The sequence below is a fragment of the Thunnus maccoyii genome, chromosome 18, assembly GCF_910596095.1.
Source record: "Thunnus maccoyii chromosome 18, fThuMac1.1, whole genome shotgun sequence".
NCBI classification, from domain to species: domain Eukaryota; kingdom Metazoa; phylum Chordata; class Actinopteri; order Scombriformes; family Scombridae; genus Thunnus; species Thunnus maccoyii.
The window spans coordinates 22,599,885-22,619,272 of NC_056550.1; the positions used below are offsets into that span (position 1 = coordinate 22,599,885).

Sequence of the window (19,388 nt, forward strand, 5' to 3'; positions counted from 1 at the left end):
CCAGCTCTGTGCTAGAATCGGTTAATGTTCACCAGTTTATTCAGTTGGCTGATCACATGAAACCAAATCTGCAACCTAATTATGTGAATTTGATGTAAAGTAGTTATGAAACAAATGGCCTTCTCTTTCCCGTGTGCGTGTGTGTGTGTAAAGATCAATAAGTCAGGTGAATGACCCTCACAAATGTCATGAAATGTGGGTGTTTTACAGCTTCCAACATTTTCTAAATCTCGCTGATATCTGAGCAAAATCCTGTATTATATACAACATCAATACAAAATCGGGTGTCATACACACAACGGAGGTGTTGAGTCTGACTTTCATGAGTCAGAACAACTAGGCTTCATGTAGTGTTTTGTTTGCTTTACAATGAAAAATACTTTTTTTTTTTTTCTCCACACAAAGGCTGACATTACACATAAAGTTGGTTGTGTGATACCATGTGTTCTTTTCATTGTATCATATTTTCAAATGTGCGGTGTACAGCATATATCTGTTTTATTTACTCCAGTATCAATTATGTCTCTATATTGTATTTAGAAATGTTTTGAATACTTTTCATACTTTTTGTAGACTTTTAATGTCATGCATATTTTCATTTTGTCTTGTGTCTCATCATGTCACACTACGGTTATTTTTTGCACATGCTGTGATCTAAATTGCATATTTTCATCTTTTTCACCCCATTCAGTCAATTTTTATTCACGTCATATATTTTCTTTTCTGCAATCATTTGCTACAGCAACAGCCCCCTGTTTCCTCAAGGGAATCATTAAATTTTCATCTAGGTGTGCCACAAAAAAAAAATCAATTTCTCTGAAACATATGTTGGTTCTGTCACAATCACCTAAACAAAATAAATACACAGATTTCATTCAGTCATTTGGGCCCCAATGTCTGGCTACTCATACAGAGGACTCTCTCAAAGTGTTTGCGACTAATTAAAATAAACACAATTCACTTTTTTGTGTTTTATAGCCATGATGGTATCCTGTTTTCAATCAAGAACATGCCAGACTATTGTTTGATATGGATTTTTTAAAATTAGATCAACATCAGATGAGATATACTGTACAAATTTGGAGGTTGTGCTCTGTGTTGGCTGCATGTTATTTTGTCAAGGGTGTCTCACCCAATGCATGCTGGGATAGGCCCACGCCCCCTCAGCAGACCTCCGGCTGACAAAAATTTCTTCGTTTAATCCAAATCTTATACTTAAACTTGGGATTTTTTAAGCCACTGATCTATTCTTTCTCAGGAAATATATATTCTATATATTTTTAAAAGACAAAGTAAAGTATTGACTGCTACAACGAATACTAATACAGTGTTTCCTTATTGAAATGACAGCTTGAAAGCAAACAACAACAAACAGAGAACAGGGTGGGAATGGGAAAGAGACACAGATGAAAGAACTGGAAAAAAAAAAAAAAAACCAGAGAGATATGCTATGTGCAACGAATAAATGATTTGATCGTGTTCTCAGCACAGACGCGATGTTGACAAATGAAGACGAGGCTTAAAAGCTTAACAGCCACTTCATTGTTCTCAGTTCCATTCAGATTGTTGCATAAATTAAACGTAATAAATGTGTGTGTGCATGTGTCTGTGTGTGTGCGTGTGTCACCAGCACCTCGGGAGGTGAAGAATGCACCGAGGCTAAATGGTGATTGTGCATATATTAACTTTGTGTACTCATGTCTTTTAGTGCCTGCCTGCTATTACCTGGAGAGTTCACGAGTCTGCACTGCATTCACACATGCATGCACACAAATACATGAGGAAAACCAAGTACTGAAATTGTGGATTTGAGCTTAAAAGAGCTACAGTCACAGTATTTTCACTTCACTTCTCTATAATTTAAACTAAACAGTTTTTTTTTTATTGTCAAACTTACTGAGATAATCAAAATTGTACTTATATCAACACAAACACTCTGCTTAGCAGCATGATAGTACGTTGAGTCTCTGAAATATGTTTCTTAATTACCTCTCAAATATTGATTGGGAACTTTGCCGGTGGCTCTTATGGCTTTATGGATGTCTGCACAAAATATTGTACCAATCCCTCAAGTAGATGTTGAGATATTTCACTTAATAAAACTTTAACCTGCTGGTGGCGCTAGATGAGAAGACAGTTGATCACTAAAGCCAGTAGATCACTTCCTCTGGGGACCATGAATGTCTGTACAAAATTTATTGGCAATCCATCCAGTCTTTGTTGAGATATTTCAGTCTGGACTGACTGATGGCTACAAGTGTAAATTATGCAGAATTTAGCATGAGAGTCATCGCCTATTTTTCCTACCTGGCGTTATTTATTTGCAGAGAACAAATGCTCAGATAACAATGAGACCTAGCATTAATCTAGGAGTTTACTTTAGTGTAACTGTGTAATATTGTAGCTAACTTGACAGGCCTAAATAAATTAGGTAAATCTTTTTTTAATCACCACTTATGTCATAAATATAAACCTGGATTTGGGGCTTTAGATGTACATCAGCCTGTGTGCCAGGACAATATCTGGTGCACCATTTGTGATACCCATAGTGGATTAAAACTGTATTCTGTCCTTGTGAACAGCTTTCAGGCATCCCTTGTTACATATTTGCTTTAGGTACCACTCTACTGTACAGTGTCTGTGAATGTATAAACATCCTCTTGACATGTCGGTCTCACTTTTTCTTGTCCCATTGAAATCTGCAGATGAAACATGTACGCCTTTTTGGTGATGTTTATGCTAATGCAGGAGGACTATACAGTGTTGAGTGTCTGAATCTCAAAGTCAATATTAGAATATTAGAATCTCTTTCATGTGGCTCGGCGGCAGAAGATGAACGTGCCTTAATGGGCGTCACACGTGGAGTTTTCATCTCTGCTGAGGATTTCACGTGGATGATTCCTGGTTAATGCTCCATATGGTGACAGTTGGAAAAAATGTCTAAGCTAAGCAGTCTAACTTTCGACATGTCATGTCTTTAAAGAAGACACTCATCATCCCCTTTTTATACTTTTAGGTGGTGAGTCAAACTGTGCACAGTGATCAGAAAAGTTCATTACATTGCAGCCGCGATGGAAGACAAAAACACATGTCTGCATCACGTTGATTGGGGGAATTCTCCGTCAGGGTTTTATCTGGTTTGAACTCCCTGCTGAGTATAAATTTTTCCACTACTGCCACACAAATAATCCTTGGGGTTGCGATAATTAAACCAGCAGGAGAGGAGAGAGAAGATCAGTGGGACCTCATCCACTTACGATGAGTGTTACCTATGTGGTAACAGAAATATCCCCTCTCTTCTCAAACTGGCTGACCACAGCAGTCATGAGTTGTAGGGATACGTATGTGAAGCCTTATGGAAACACTTTACATAATCCTGACATTACTATATTGTGTAATATACTTTCACGTGTAATTTCCAGGTAACACTTTGGTTTTCTGAGCATGTATTCAGATGTGATTAGGTTGTTTTTGTATGCAGAATGTGTTTCTTTAAGACAGAATGTATAATATATCCATGTGAACAATTCCAATATATTTTTAAAAGTCATCTCATGCTGTTTATTATTTATAGTAAGAGTTTATTCCAAGTCATCTTTATTTAATTCTAGCAGGTTTTCTTTATATTTCAAAATGGCCCATTTTTCCCAGTGCCACAAATGCCACTTTCCATCACAAAGGCTGTATTCAGACCAAATCAGGTAGTGTGGCCCACCGCTGCAGGGTCAAGCGGAGGTGTGGGGGGTTGTGGGTGTGTTTATTTGTGGTCTAGAACTTAACCACTGTGAAACAATCAGAAAATAACCTTTTATTGATCTGATTCACCGGCCTTCTCGCTACCAGCGCTCCCTCTCTTCATTTATTCTCCAGCCCACTCGTCTTTTATAAAATGAATCGAGAAGCCGACAGCAAAGTCTAACTTTACTTACTTTCTTTCTTTACTTTTAACGTTATCAAACGAAGAGAAATGTCCTCCCCTCGGCCTACTAATGTCTTTTTACTCCCTCATGGCAGAGTTTACAGCTCTGATCAGCCTGATCTTAGCCTGTGATTGGCCACCATAGCCTTTAGCCGCAGTGACGTCGGGTTGCGTTTCTCCAAAAGTTGACTCTGGCTAAGACGCCCGCAGCCTAACACTCTACCCCCATTCAAATTAATGGGAGGACTGGCGTTTTCACCGTACTGCCTGATTCGGTCTGAATACAGCCAAAGCCTCTCATAGTGTTGTGCTAGTTATGAATTAAAGGACCAGTAAATGACACCGAGCCTCACTGGATGTCAGCAAACAACTATTTGCTATGTAAAGATATAGTGGAGTAATGGGACCTGAGCAGTGAATGAAGTCACACTCCCTCTGTGTGTGTTGTCATCCAAGCTTCTGTGTTCTTTGTTTTGGTAGCTGCACTGGCTGCACGTGCATATTAGTGCGTGTGTGTGTGCATGCGAGTCCCTCTGTGTCCTCCATGTCCGTTTCCAAGATGGCGGCCGCATCATGAACTTTCTCAAATTACAGCTGAACAGTACATTAAAATATGTTTCTGAAAGCATTTGAGATGAGAAATAAGCAGTAACAGAATCTTGATCCATATTTCATCAGCGCTGCCTAGTCTGACAGTTTGAGCTGAGTTTCGTGAGTTATCTGCTTTCTTTTTTTCCCTCAACTTTATTGAGTAAATGACACGTTAGTTTTGGTCCGAGATGTCGGTGCTATAGTGCGACATCTAGTGGCTGAATGTCTTTTATTGTAACTTAAATGAACTAAAATGTTCAAGGAGGACATAACATGCATATTTCCAGGTCTATATTTGTACTCTGGGGCTCTACTGGAATATCTTTATATGATTTGCATTCAAAAAAAACTCCTTATTTATATATATTTATATTTGTGTGAATGCAGAGCTTCATCCTGTCCGCTGTGGCCTCTCTGCTCAGCGTGTGTGTAGCTCAACCCCGCCCTTGGTCAAGCAGACACACAGACCTGCAGCTCTTTATACATCCAATACACAGAGACAGAGAGCAGAGTGGAGCAGGGGAGAGAGACGGAGACAGAGATGTAATCAGGTCACTACACTATGAGTCCAGACCTCACACCTTGTGCGCTGTCATTGGCTCGGGGCTACACACCCACTGCCCAAAGGTTGATGCCCAGAAGCATCCTGAACCAACAAAATATTAAAAAAAAAAAAAAGAAAATACAGGCAGAGGGCAGAGTCTCTGTAGTTAAATACACAGCCACACACTTTTAGTGGGTCATAAGTAATGTTGAGAGCGATTCCTTTTGTATGAGTCTATACATTGTGTTTTTTTAGGAAAATCCTGCTTAGTGTACCTTTAAGGCCCCTCTCCCAATGAACCCACTGTGTTCTGATTGGTTAGCTTTAGGAAGCTGCCTCTTAGCAGACTTCCGCCTGCTCTGGAGGCTGCGTAAACAAACGGTAGTAGTCGGATTTCACTTTTTTGTATTCTTTACTTGAAATACAAGCTTCTCAAATAAATCCGTACATGTTTGAGCCTGAATCTGATCTGAAATATATGCAAGTTGCAATCGACTCATGGAGCAACCTTAGCGGTGAAGGCTAAAGAACAGATGGCTGTTTGCAGCATGCACGAACAATCCGATGTCAGTTTGATGGGGAAGTAACTTTTGGAACTTTTAATATATTTAACATAGACATTTTACATTATAACAGTACATGAATGTTATATTATTCAAATGTTATGCCCCTTTTAAAGTATCTGTACATTTCACTTGCTTCAGAGAAGTGGCCTTATGGAGGATTCAAATTATCATGTCATGTGTGATCCGTTGTTTCTGAGACATTATGTAAAAGGATAATCCTCGCTTCATGTTTTTTTCCCTCTACATTTTCTTTTATTCCTCTCTGCACGGCTTACAAAAAAAAAAGCCAGTTCTTCCTATTTCACTCGGGGGTTTTCCAAGCCTTTGAAAAAGACTTCACCCCACACAAAAGGCTCAAAAGAAGAAGTTGAACTGTAAATGTAACCCACCGCTGCTGAACTTTGCTGATGAGTGTTGCTCTGATAACACTAAGCTCTGCTCTAGCTTTACTCTGAGCATTTTATACTGTAAGGGTTTGCTGTTCTCATCGATTATCAGCTCAGAGATGATCCCACAGGCTTGGTGTGGTTGTGTGTGTGTGTGTGTGTGTGTGTGTGTGTGTGTGTGTGTGGTTGTGTGTGTGTGTTACAGTGCAGACACAGAATCCATAAATACCATTTCATCTTCAGATTCGTCACAGGTTTCAACAATCAGATATGGGAGTGTGCATGCAAATGAGTTGTTTTAATTTACTACCCATACTCTAATATTTCTGATTTCTTTTTTTACTTTATCCGTTTGTTTTTATTGACATTTATAATAAAGCAGCTGGCTTAAGTGATTTAAAAGCCTCCTTTACATAATCAACTCCTTTTCATCGTCTTGCACTTCACTAAATGATCTTTATTAGTCTTATCAGGTGGGAATGATGTATCCTTCTCACTGACATAATTTCAGGTTGCCACTGAAGCCACTACTGTAGGAGCAGTTAATTTAATGTTTTTCACATTAATTGAGGAAATTTAAGAGTCCTTATCTCAGAAATTCGACAATCTGCACAGCTGTGTCAGTCTCCTCTGCACATGCTGTGATTTTTGTGAAATCTTTCCTTGATTTTCTGGCTTCGGCACAGGAACATGACATCTTCATTCTTTATCTTGCTTACAAAGCTCTGATCGGCTTGTTTGTTTTTCCAACCAGGAAAACAGCTGTCATGTTTGCTGTCAACAGGTGCAACAGCAAATACATTATGAAGGAAAATGCAGCGCCATCTGAATTACGTGTTTCATCAACATACTAAGGAAATGTTTTAATAAACGTATCTGCAAAGTCACAAAGGATGGAACATAATTAATTTGCTTTCCTAGAATATCTTCTGACTGAAGCATAATTCATGTTTTTAGGGTTATGTTGGGCAACTTGAAGCACTTGGTTAAGTTTAGGGAAAGATCCTTGTATTGGTTAAATATTGTAAAAGCCAATAGTACGTAGCATGAGACAGAAAGTATCTATTACATTCCCTCCGAACCATATATAGCAAAAACATTTACCAGTATGTAAATGTAAGGAGAAAAGAGGCTGTATACCGTGTAGATGTTAAACTAAGGTTTCCAAGACATAGACAAGTGGGAAACTAACAAGGGAGAGACAGACTGGCAGACAAAATAGAAGCAGAGAGAAAGGTAGTCATATCTTGCAGTCATGTAGCTGTCACTATAAATAGTATTTAAGAGCTTTCATTTTGATGGATTTATGAAACTGCCACAGGTATGTGTTGTTCTCTTTCTCATCTATGTGATGGGTTGTTCCCTAGTGGGTAGTGCTGTGGTCAGTAACAAGCTGACAACCAGAAAACACCTTATCGAAATTGAAAAAGATACTTTTTTTAAAAGAAAATAAACAGAATGTGAATTCCTCCGTGAAAATAACACCTAATTTTTATTGCCAGACTTTGAAAATACAGTATATTTGTTGAGTCAAGTCTTGCGTTCATGCCTTTTTGTAGTCAATCAAGCAGGCTCTAGTGTGACTCACAGGACCTCAGATGTCAGAGTGCAACCTTGTCAAACGGAGAGGGGAGACGGAGAAAAGGGTTTAATCACACTGCCTGGAGTTATTACCATGTAAACTGCACACGCATTGACGCACACTTTACTGTAGCCTCAGAAGGTGTCATGATGACGGCAGTGCGGAATCAGACTGTGAATGAGTGACTTTGTGTGATTTGTAAAAGTCAGCAAGGTCCGAAGGGGAGATGACTGAGCTATCCTGCTAAGTCTGGGCTCTTATTAACCGGTTTGCCTGTGACTTCCTGTCTCCTTGTTGTCCTATCTCTGCCGTACTGACATGCTGTTGGCCGATGGGAATCTCAAATGAGGCTTTGGATGAGTAGGGGCTGACAGAGGGCCAATCCCAGCATGTACCCAAAAATTCAGCTTACATTTTCCTTTGCCTTCCTCTCTTCTTCCCCCCCCCCCCCCCACATCCAGCTGCTGAATCACAGATGAAGAACAGCTGATGGGAGTTGACAGCCTGTCTGACTGCCTGCCTGCCTGCCTGTGGACATGCTAAACGTACTGACTTTCACATACTAATGTTGAGGTAAGGGGTCATACGGAAGCATGCAGCACGTGACAGCTGAAGCATGCAGACGAGCAGGGAAGGAGTATGTGCAAGTGTGCATGCATATATTCAGCACATATTCTCCTTGTATACAACATAATTCAGTCCAGTATGCCTACTGTTTGTGGTGGATGATTCTGCATCCCATGCCAACATACAGTGATGTGTTATTTAGTCTTTCTTAAAGGCGACATAACATGCTTTTTATGATTTTCTGTCATTTATATTCTGTTATAATGTTGGATGTCTATGTTTAAATATGGTCAAAGTTACAAAACTTAATGTAAACATGTAAAATGCTCCCTGCAAGTCAAAAACCAGGGCTCCAGCCTGCTTAGAGCGCTCTGTTTGTAAAGTTACTTCTACTTCACCATCAAACATTGAACTGGCCAATCAGAACAGAGTGGGTTCATAAGGAGGCGGGCCTTAAAGAGACAGGAGCTATAACAGCCTGTTTCAGACAGAGTCTGAACTGCGGGGCTGCATAAAGAGCTTTTTGAACTGTAAATCATGCAAAAAGTATTCCAGTAGAGCACCAGAATAAAATATAAACCTGGAAATGTGCATGATATGTCCCCTTTAAATTATGGATCCCCACCCAAAGTGGGTTGTCAACCCTTTATGTGTGGATGCTAATGATATCCTGAAATGTACAGTGCCAGTCAAACGTTTGGACACACCTTTCTTTCCATTCCCTTGAATGAGAAATTGTCTTTTATTTTTTTTAATTGAAAATGCTCCAATATGCTCTCCCTTGCACCAGTATGTCTATATTACTTATATTGTGTATTACCGGGACGTTTCCCTTTTCGTGCATTGCGTGCCCATCAATGAGTCAGTCCCTCCACAAGCATGCGTCATCATTCCTCCTATACCTAAATCATACCAAATTGTAAACATATAGATGTTTATGTCAGAATACCTAGAAACAATAAGAGCTTGGGTGGAGAGCTGTAATGAAAGCTTTAAAAGCAATAAATTGATATGACATTTGAATACAAAGCCACCACAGTATTGCAGAGAAGGAAACCTAAAAAGACATTATTTCCACATTGGACGAATGTTAGAGAAAGAAAGAAGAAGACAGTTAGGTGCCGTTTTTTCCCACAGGTGTTTCATGCTGACAGTCAAGTGAGTTTGTAGCTGAGATTTGTTATACATTTGATTCTTTTAATTAATGTTTGTCACACACCTAAATCCTGCACTTTTTAATGCTGATGAAGTGCTGATTGAAACACATAGCTATTGTCAGTGTTAGTAAATATTCTTGATTAAATTTAGAGCTCAAGTCATCTTCAAGCAAAAATACCACACATTTGCTTGTTGCAGCTTCTCAAATGTGAGGATTTGAAGCATACATGGTGGTAACCTAAAATTTATATGGATTTTTGACTGTTGATCGTACAAGACCAGACATTCAGAGACGTCACCATGGGCTCTAAGACATTATAGTGAGAATTTTTCACAATGTCCGACATTTTATTGAAAATACAATTCATTGATACTTAAAATAATTGTTAGTTGCAGCTCTAATTATATTTTTATGGGATGAGTTTGGTCTCTACCACAAACACTTTGTTTTTACTGCCATCTGATGATCCTTTTCTACCTTTAACCAAGTATTTTACTAACCTAACCTTAACTATACTATAGTTTTCATGTGCAGATATTGTAGAAATAAATAATTTCAAAATCGCAGGCATTGACTGTTCAAATACTTATCATTAAACTTAATCCAGGGTTTTGCAGAATCATCTCCCGAATGCTCTGTCTAGCAACATGTTTTGCATATTCAGATTTCCTCATCCACGCAGTACGAGCACTGTTGAGTCAGTGCCCTGGAGATGATTAACTGCCTTGCTCAAGGGCACTGCAGTAGGATAGATAACCGACTAATACCTGGAGGTTTGACCACTGAAGGAACGGTAAAAAAGGGAGACATTACAGAGAAACAGGGTGTGTGTGGACAGCATGAGAGGCTGCATGTGGAGAGAAAGATCTAATACGTGATGTGGAGTGACACGTTGATTTTATGTGATGGTGCTGTAGTGGCAGCACCCAGGGGTGAACCTGACACCCCGCTGAACATGAGACGTTTGGTTTAAGAAAATGAAACTGGGCTAGCAGAGGAGGATGATGAGGGCTTGTCGCTATCATCATCGTCATGACCAAAACACATTCAGCTCTCATCTCTTTTTCAGCTGTTGTTTAAAATGTTACTTTTTTTTTTTGTAACAGAGATGTTCTTCTCTAAGGCCATCAAAAATATATATCTCTATGACTGTTGCTTCATTTATCTTTCTGATTGTATGATTTGATTCAATGGTTCATGAACTGGTTATATATTGTTACCTCTTTTCCTTTTTAAGTAGCCCATCATCTTCATTTATTCTCTTATGCTCTCTTAGATTTTCCACACTATCAAACAATAACAAATATATTCATCTCCTTCTTGTTCTGACATCCCAAAATTCAGCCAACATATCTTTGGAAACTTTAAGATCTTGAGTAGAATCCTAAAGCAAATTAATTTGTGATCCTAATTTAATTTGAAACGTATGAGAGGGGGAAAAAAAATTGTTGTGCGTGTCTTATCTCACAAGGCTTTGTTAATGAAACTTCCCACTGCCAGTTATGTGACAGATTAATGAGGTTTTTTTACAGACTCATTGCTGTTAAAACCTGATAAATGATTTTATGGAGATTTTATAAATTCCAAGTAAGGAATTTGACATACATCACACTTTGTATTCTTGTTTAATGTTGACAAAACTAAAAGTCAGTGTAGATTCTTTTCAGTAATGTGGTTTAATGATTTTACAGTACATGTACATTGTTTACAGTTTATGCTACTAACTGCATGGCCACTAATTTTCACACTAAACACATGTATAGAGCCAAGTTTAGCTTCATCACCCAATAATTTGTATTATTTGAATTCATCTCAAGACATAAAAAACTGAATGAGTTCCCCTTCAATGCTCAGATTTGTTTTGTTTTGATGACAACGTTAGGGATGATAGTGATGAAGGTGTTAGTTGTGATCTAAATTGTGTAGGAAAGCTATTGAACTCTGAATGGCAGCAGAAATCAGCTGTAGCTCTCCTAAATGTTCCCGCTGTCACCGCGACGACGACAGGAAATGTTAAATGTAAATCTAAACGTCTCTCTGAAACCGCGGCTCTGTCAGATCGTTTGTCACGTATTCCTTATTGGTCCCCAACTGTGAGGCTCTGTTGTCTGAGGGGACCCACTGAAGGTCAGTGTTTCTGTTTAGCTCGAGTGTGTGTGTGTGTGTGTGTGTGATCTATTTTCAGTAACTCCTGTCCTTTTTTCTTAAGTGCACCTCCGATGTCTGTCTCTCCTTCTCCGCTAAGAGGATCTCCCGCTGTGATTTCACAGTTGATCAATTTAATTTTCCAAAACACTTTTAAGTCTTCCGCTAAAAGGTCAGAGATGACAAAAAAAAGTTTGAAACACAAAGATGCTTATCCTCTTTCACCTGCTTTAATGGAAATATTAATAATAACACGTGGCTGCATGCTTTTCCCTGTATTGTTAACATCAATATTAATTGTTTTGTACACACACTCTTTCTGTCCTTTTCATAATCACACTGTTGCCCTACTTTCTTCACTCTGCACATGTTCAAACATACATCCAGAAATAGATTCGTTTATATATGCCCATGTATGTGAACAGATGCTCACTTTCTCCTGCATGTCCGCTGACTAGAAAAATCACCCGTCAAAGCAATTCATCTCGCCGCCTTTCAAGCCCGGTGGGTTGTTGTTGTCGTAATTAAAAATGACACCTGACACAGATTTTTACACACAGTTGTGATCTGGTTTTGGTTGCTCGTCAGCCACTTTTGCTAAATACAGAGACGCATTAAATGCTCTGCCTCGGCCTGACTGACACCCTAATTTGCATCGGCCTCCAGGTTGCTTTCGGTGGCCGCAGGAGCTCCACATTATTCTAACAAACTGCAGGAGAAACAACAACAACAACTGATTCTCTTCTCTCACATGTGACTAAAGACTGCTGCTAACAGTAACGAGAGTGTGTTCTTCTGGAGAGGCAGTAAATCAATGAATGATGTGTGAGAGAGCATTATGTAATAATGCCAGTAAAGCTGTGAAGATGAGATCTGACCTCCGCAGTAATGGCGTAGGTGACCAGGTGGATCAAGGTGTCTTAGATTCTGAAGCTGTGATGGAGAGAAGATTGATGCTTAAGCCTCAAGACAGAGTGTCGGTGTGGGCTCGGTGACCTCAAACCTATGTTTTGCCATTATCAGCATGTAATGAACAAACTGGGACCATATATAATGGATGCTATACATCAGAATGCAGCCACAAACTTACATGTGTTATGGTTTGTATATGGGCTATCAGTCTGCTTAACCTGACATATAGCACTGGGTTGTAGAAGGTGACGAATACAGCTCATTATTTTCATTCATAATAAAAAAATCCAGAAAATTTGTAGGTTTATACCTGAAAGACTGTCCGTTGAAGGAATATGCCATTTTTGAGTCATTATTCTATTAGTAAGACGACTTATAACATGTGTACTTGAGTCATTCGCATCCATGCTTGTTGCCATTTTTGTGGCAAATTTTTCTGTTGCTATTTTTCTGGCTCTGGCACATTCTTAAGCTCAGCTATAAAGTTCTTATCAGTTGTTGCTCCACTCAGGCAAACAGTGGTCAATGAGCACAACACCAGAACAATTTGTATTGCTGAAAAAATTTTGATGTTTGCAGTGATTCAGTGGTTGGGGGGCCGAGTGCCTCAAGAGGACCGTGCTCACTGAAAACTGCATTGATCGCTATCTTCTTGCAAGCAAGAAACAACAAGTTGTGGATTTATGAGGCATAAGATCAGGGTGAAAACGAGTTTAAAGTACATGGTCCTCTCCTCTTTAAAAAAATCTAGATATTTGCAGTGTAACTCTGAAAAAGTGAAAACGGTAAGTCTTACAAATGACTGTTTATCACTATAACTTCACTTATGTTTGCATGCAGTTTTGTAGCCTGAGTCCAAGTTTCCCCACAGTGCACCTTAACCTACCTAAGAGATGTTTGACTAGCTATGAAAAACAAAAACTTAAGGTGTGATTTGACTTTTCACTTCATATTGTTTGTGAAAATTTACCACTTGAGATTTTGCAGTCTGTGTTTATTCACCGTCAATGTACCTGTACAGACATTAGCTATATACACTGACTGTATGGTGTTAAAACTTACTAAATCTTCAACTTGCATAGATGTGTATTCGACTCCCGACTCTATATGCACTTTGCTTTTAGTCTGAACACACACTACAAAAAATTTAAGGTTTTGGAGAATTCAAATAAATTCACTTTTTCATTTAATTTTCAGTTTATTATCAGGATTATAAAACTAAGTGGCAACAACTACAGCTTGAGGCTGAGGACAATGCAGATGTACTATAAAGTATAATGCCACTGACAGCTACTAGATGCTACAATTTACTCCCATTCAAAAAGTGTCAGTCATTATGGTCTCAATCACTAAATTGAGGCCGTCTAATAAGTGTGTTGGTGGTCATTTTGTTTGTTAATAAGATTTGAAGACTTATAGTAGCTTCAATGTCTGCCGTGTGAGCGTTGATTGACAGCACTCGCACTGACTTGGCAAAATATCGCCACAATAGTCGTGATATTTTGCTAAGTTCAATGTTACTCGATTATGACACTTGCCATGTCGCTTGAGGTAGCAAGGTGTGTTTCCAGAGTGTTAAAGGAAACACCCCACACTTCTTATCCGGAAGGTCCTTGCTCCAAATGGAAAAGATGACACTGAACATAAGCCGCAACTCTGGGCTGATGTCACACATCTCTACCATAGACTGTATAAAAATATGGACGTAGTTACCGTGACGTCACCCGTTGGTTTCTGAAGAGCGGTTTTGAAGCTTAAAGTGAGCCGCTCCGGCCGTCACCATCTTGGCAGTGCGTGACTCTGCCTAACTCCCAGCCAATCTAAAATGGGCAAAGAGGCGGGCCGCATGGCTGAAACAAGCCACCTAGCGGCTGGCGGACCTGTCACTCAAAGCAGCCATGTCCTTCGTTATGCATAACTTTACGGCTTAATAAAATTTAAATGAGTGAGTTATAAAAAAATTCACCAGCCGTACAGTTGTCATGAAAGAGGAAATTAGCTACAGAGACCAAAACCGTTTTTTGTACCAGGCTGTAAACATGTTTATTTCTGCTGTAAAGTTGGGCATTTTAACAATGGGGGTCTATGGGGATTGACTCGCTTTTGGAGCCTCAAGTGGCCATTCAAGGAACTGCAGTTTTTGGCACTTCCGCATTGGCTTCATTTTTCAGCCCCGTCCATCTTTATATATAAACAAGATTTGATGTCTTCACTTATTAAACATCAACAATATTAACTGTTGCTATCACTGTACACATTTGTACACCTGTTTCCTGCTTTGTGTGTGGGGATACTGAGGTTGTATTCAGGCTGAATAGTGCTTAGAGAGTGAGGGGGTGCATGCACACTGCATGGGCTCAGATCTCTTTTTGATGGACTGATGTATTTCTTTGCCGGACTGTAGCACACAGTAAAATGAAATATGAGGAACAACAAAGACGGGGAGTTTATGTAAGCAGCAAAATCATGAAAAAAAAAAAAAGAAAACATTTTCCCATTCTGTCTTCAGTGAACAATGTGGAGTGAAATTGTGTTCATTTTAATCTGCAGAGACGGTTGAATGAGTGGGCGTCATCACATCAGGACAATTTAGATTGAATGAGATAAGATGGCAGACACAGAAATTGCCTGTCAATGTGCTGTAATTGTCTGCAGTTTCTGTCACTTGCTGCTTAACATTCAACCTGCAGACATCTGTGGAGCCACAACACAAACCTGTGTAATGCTTTCTATCCACGACTCTGTTTACAGAGTGCTTTCTATCAGAACTTGATTAATTTCCAACTTGCGTCATTTTGCATGTTTGACACTTTTTCATCATCCCCTCAGAGTGTGATGAGATTAGAATTGAGGGATTTTGGGGGAAGTTTTTATGAGTTTCGTTGCGACTCTGTTGGCTGGGACAGCTGCTTTACTAACACTTTATCAGCACATGCTGATGTGGAAACCCATAAAGCATAATGTGAGATAGGCCTACAGTCACACATCTTCCTGGCAGTGTTTCAAAGAATGATAGTGAAATATCGACTTGCCAGCCAGCCAGTCCACACTGCAGGCAACTAGATAGATGGATAGTGTTACTTATGTATGAGTTAAAGGAAAGTAAGTGTGTTGGTCGGCTTGTCTTGCAGCATTCAGAGTCTATAGGTGAATTTAATAGGATAAAGCTGATGTGGCAAAGCGCCCATTACACTCGTATCAGCACGTACCTTTTCCTGCACATTGTTCTGTTTTTTTTTTTTTTGTCATTCTCTGCTGCTTTTACTGGTTGCCAGGGAACAGTATCATATGAACGCTGGGTCTTATCTTGTCACACTCCTAATTTCCTGTGGACCAGCTCTCCCCTGTGGCTGCCGTTCCTGTGACGATGGAGATGAAGAGGGGAGGGCGGCGGCGGCGGTGTGACGGCGCAGCTCCCACTAAGACAACAGTGTAGTCACACAGGGTGGAGAGGTTTGTAATGACTGGGTAAACAAATGCGGAACATATGGAGCCTTCCATCGCCAGGGACAACACCTCCTCAACAAATACATCTTAGATTTCACATGGAGATTCAGCAGGGCAAAGGATCTGTTTTGATGTTGGCGTTCAAAAGGCTCAGCAAAAATACAGGTTTACATGACTACTCACATGCACAGCGCTGAATGGTCTCATTCCTCTAATCAGTGCAGCTAACGCAGCGAGTGTTTTGTTATTGTCAGGGATTTTGCAACGGGCGGGTGAGGGCCATTTTACTCTGTCTCACTGGAGATGCACGGTGAATACTATTTACACCCCAGTCTAAGATAGATAGCCCAGGCAATTTTAAATCTCTAGCCAGAGATGGAAAGATAGCCCAGGCTGTTTTCAGAGCAGGCAGAGGCCGGAGTCACAAGAGTTTGACGATAAAAGCAGAGTAATGGTGTTCCAGCTGCGGTGCCTCCTCTGGATCAGCAGCAGGGAGTCCAGGATTGAATGAAATCCATCTAGTTCAGCCGGATATTCTCATTTTTTCCTGAGAAAATCGATAAAAATTCTGAGAAAGCTGCAGACTTTCCCACATTGGAAAACCTAATTACATTTACTCAAATATTGAACATAGTATTGTAATTATATGATTCCTTTACTTCAGTATCTCAAGTTTATGTTGGTTTATACTTTTACGTCACTACATTCTTAGGGCACTATAATTATTTAACGGCTATACTTAACCCCAAAGATTCAGATTTTACATAAAAACAAAATATTTTCCTTTCTTATAGATTAAACTACTCAACAGGATAAAGTTGCCTACACCATTAAAATGCTTCTTACACCTAAATGCATGCCACAATGAACTAATATTATAATATGATAATATAACCCTCTAAAAGGGGACAATTTGCATGATGAATGCTTAAACTTTTAATAGATACAGTTCATTTTACTGATGATACTGAGAGTTGAATTATAGCCAGAGACGTGACCAGCACACACAAATAAAAGCTAGTTGCTAATAAAGGCCAGAAAAAGAACATTGAGGAGGGATGAGATTAACTATATTAAAGTAGTTCACGTGGTAAATTCAGCATAATGTGCATTCCACTTCATCAACAACAGTCATGTTATTCTTATCACTCTGCTGCTCTGAGTTTTAACATAATGCTGTTTTATCCCCTAATTATTTTTCTTCTACTTTGAAAGTTACCGTCAATAAATCTCAAAACTTCATGCAGATGTTTCATATTAAAAGTTTACAATGAGAAGGGGAGATTGTGCCATGTGATGCCCCTGGATGGCTGTTGATGTATATCTGTGCAGGAAGTCTTGAGGTTCATCGACAGCAGCTTGACAGCAGTTGGAAAAAACTGTGAAGAAGTGATCAAAAATAATTGAATAAAAGGTATTTCTGTCAAAAAGAGAAACTTAGAGCAGCAGACTGGTGAATATGACATGACTGTGTTGTTGTGCTGATGGAATTAGTGCTGAGACAACGTACATTTTTCTGAATTTATCAAGACAGATGAATCTACAGCAAAAATAACATTGGAGAAGATCAAAAAACAGACTTTCCATTAAAATGTGACGCAACTGGGGAACATAGAAATAACGGTTTGTCATATAAGTCTGTTTCTCTGAAGGTGCAAAACACTTGAATTGTAATTTGAATTGCAGGATTTTAACTCTATTATTATTTATTATTATTATTATTAACTTTAATTTTAGTAATGCGAGTGTTACTTAAGTTATTCCACCACTGATAACTACACAGATACTCAATTGCATCCACTTATTCATCTATCATATACTGTATACACATGAATACACATGCATACAAGCACATATATGCACATGCATGCTCGTTAGCCCTTGACATGACACTCCTTGTGATATGACTGTTGGCATGAAATAGCATTTATATGCAGAGTGTATTTCCCTGAAGTGGCTCTGACGATCATATAAACACTTATATCTTGTTTTTCTCAAAAGGCGTCTCTTCTTGATTAAAGAGAGCTTGAATGACCCTCAGACCCTGATTGGCACATTTAGACTGCAAATGAGCGGGACATAAGAAATCTTAAAAGCCAGGAAAGCTTAAGAGAGCAGCGCTATTTATCAGTTAGGTGTTTTATCGTCTAAACCGCTGCAGCAGTGCGGCGCATTGGCTTGTAATTGTTCTTCCAGAGATCAGATGTCAGGCCTGGAGATGTATGGGCCTGCTGTCTGTGTGCTGAAGCTCTCGCCTGATTAAGATCTGTTACAGCACACAACACAGCAATTCAATTAGCCAAGCCCTATTCCCGTGTTAACCAGTGAACTGTACATAAAAGCAGGCCAGCCTATGCACCACCGAGCACCATTTAACAGTGATTAAATATAAACAATCAATCTCTCTTACTGAAAGACTAATTGCAATTTTTTTTTTCTGTCTTCCTTTCTCCTTACGCCAGTTATATGAAAAATTACATCAGTGGAATGGAAATTTTGGAAAATCAGGCATCATCCAGCCTGTAAATTTGTGTGTGTGTGTGTTTGCAGGAGCACGTTAATAGCTCTCTCAGTCAAAATGTAAACAACTGCTGGGTAATGTCCTCATCCTCTATCCCTTATATTTTCCCTGCTCACCACCTCGATGCCGGTATAACGGTTACATTGTGTGTTCTATACATGAGGAAGCAGCTTTCGGTAGCAGGTTTCGTTAAATCCAGGCAGAGCTTGTGTGGAATTAGCAAATAGGCTGTTGGAGTTTCACATTATGCAGTCTGCTTCACTTGCTTATGCTTTCGTTGCACGCTTGCATCATCGGCAGTTCTTCTGTGTGCATTTATGTGTTGCCCCCCTCATGAACTCTATTGACTTTCCCCTTATAGCTCCCATTGGGATATACAACCTCCCCACCCCTCCCTCCCCAATAATCACCACATCCCTTATTACTGGCAGTGTTAGGAAGGATGTGGTCTAGCTTGGAATGGGTAAAAAGTTTTGCAAAGCTAAAGCTACTCTGTTTTAGCCAGAAAAACCTAACTTGACTCCCACCCTGAGAAAGCCGATCTGTATTCAGAGAGGAATATTTTTTGGTTGAGCTTCACCACCTGATTGCTTCATCTTGTGATTTCAGTGAGAGTTAAGACTGTAATGTAATATTTATCCGTTTGGAGTGTAATTCCAGAGGACGGTTGCGAATAAAGGATTGCTACAGTTTCCCTTAAATTACTGCTTAGAGCCTGAATATTAAGCTTAAGATCTACACCTAATCTACACCTCCTCTAATACAAACAGCACGCTGGTCGGTTAGTCTGCCAGCTCTCAGAAACACAACACGTTATTAAGCTGATATTATAAAGATGTCAATTCAGACTGGATTCTTACTATCACATGCAGTGACATTGAGCTAAATCGCTCTGGATCTTTTATTTTCCGGTAAATATTCAGGGAGTACTAGAACAGGATTTGAATTATACATGAAATCGCTGATTGGTGCGATCGCGAGACACCTCCTTCCAGTTGCAGCAGGGCCTTAAATGGAACATAGTTATTCCACAGACGTCCTCTTCCCTC

General features: G+C 39.5%; 1 protein-coding gene across 2 annotated transcripts in view; it reads left to right on the plus strand.

Annotated features, from left to right (window-relative positions):
* znf281a (zinc finger protein 281a) overlaps nucleotides 1-19,388 on the plus strand; it is a 113,730-nt gene that overhangs the window by 27,490 nt on the left and 66,852 nt on the right. For both annotated transcript variants that reach the window (XM_042393208.1, XM_042393209.1), the window contains one exon: nucleotides 8,050-8,161. The gene's annotated coding sequence lies outside the window, so the exon portion shown is untranslated. The remainder of the gene's footprint in view (nucleotides 1-8,049; nucleotides 8,162-19,388) is intronic.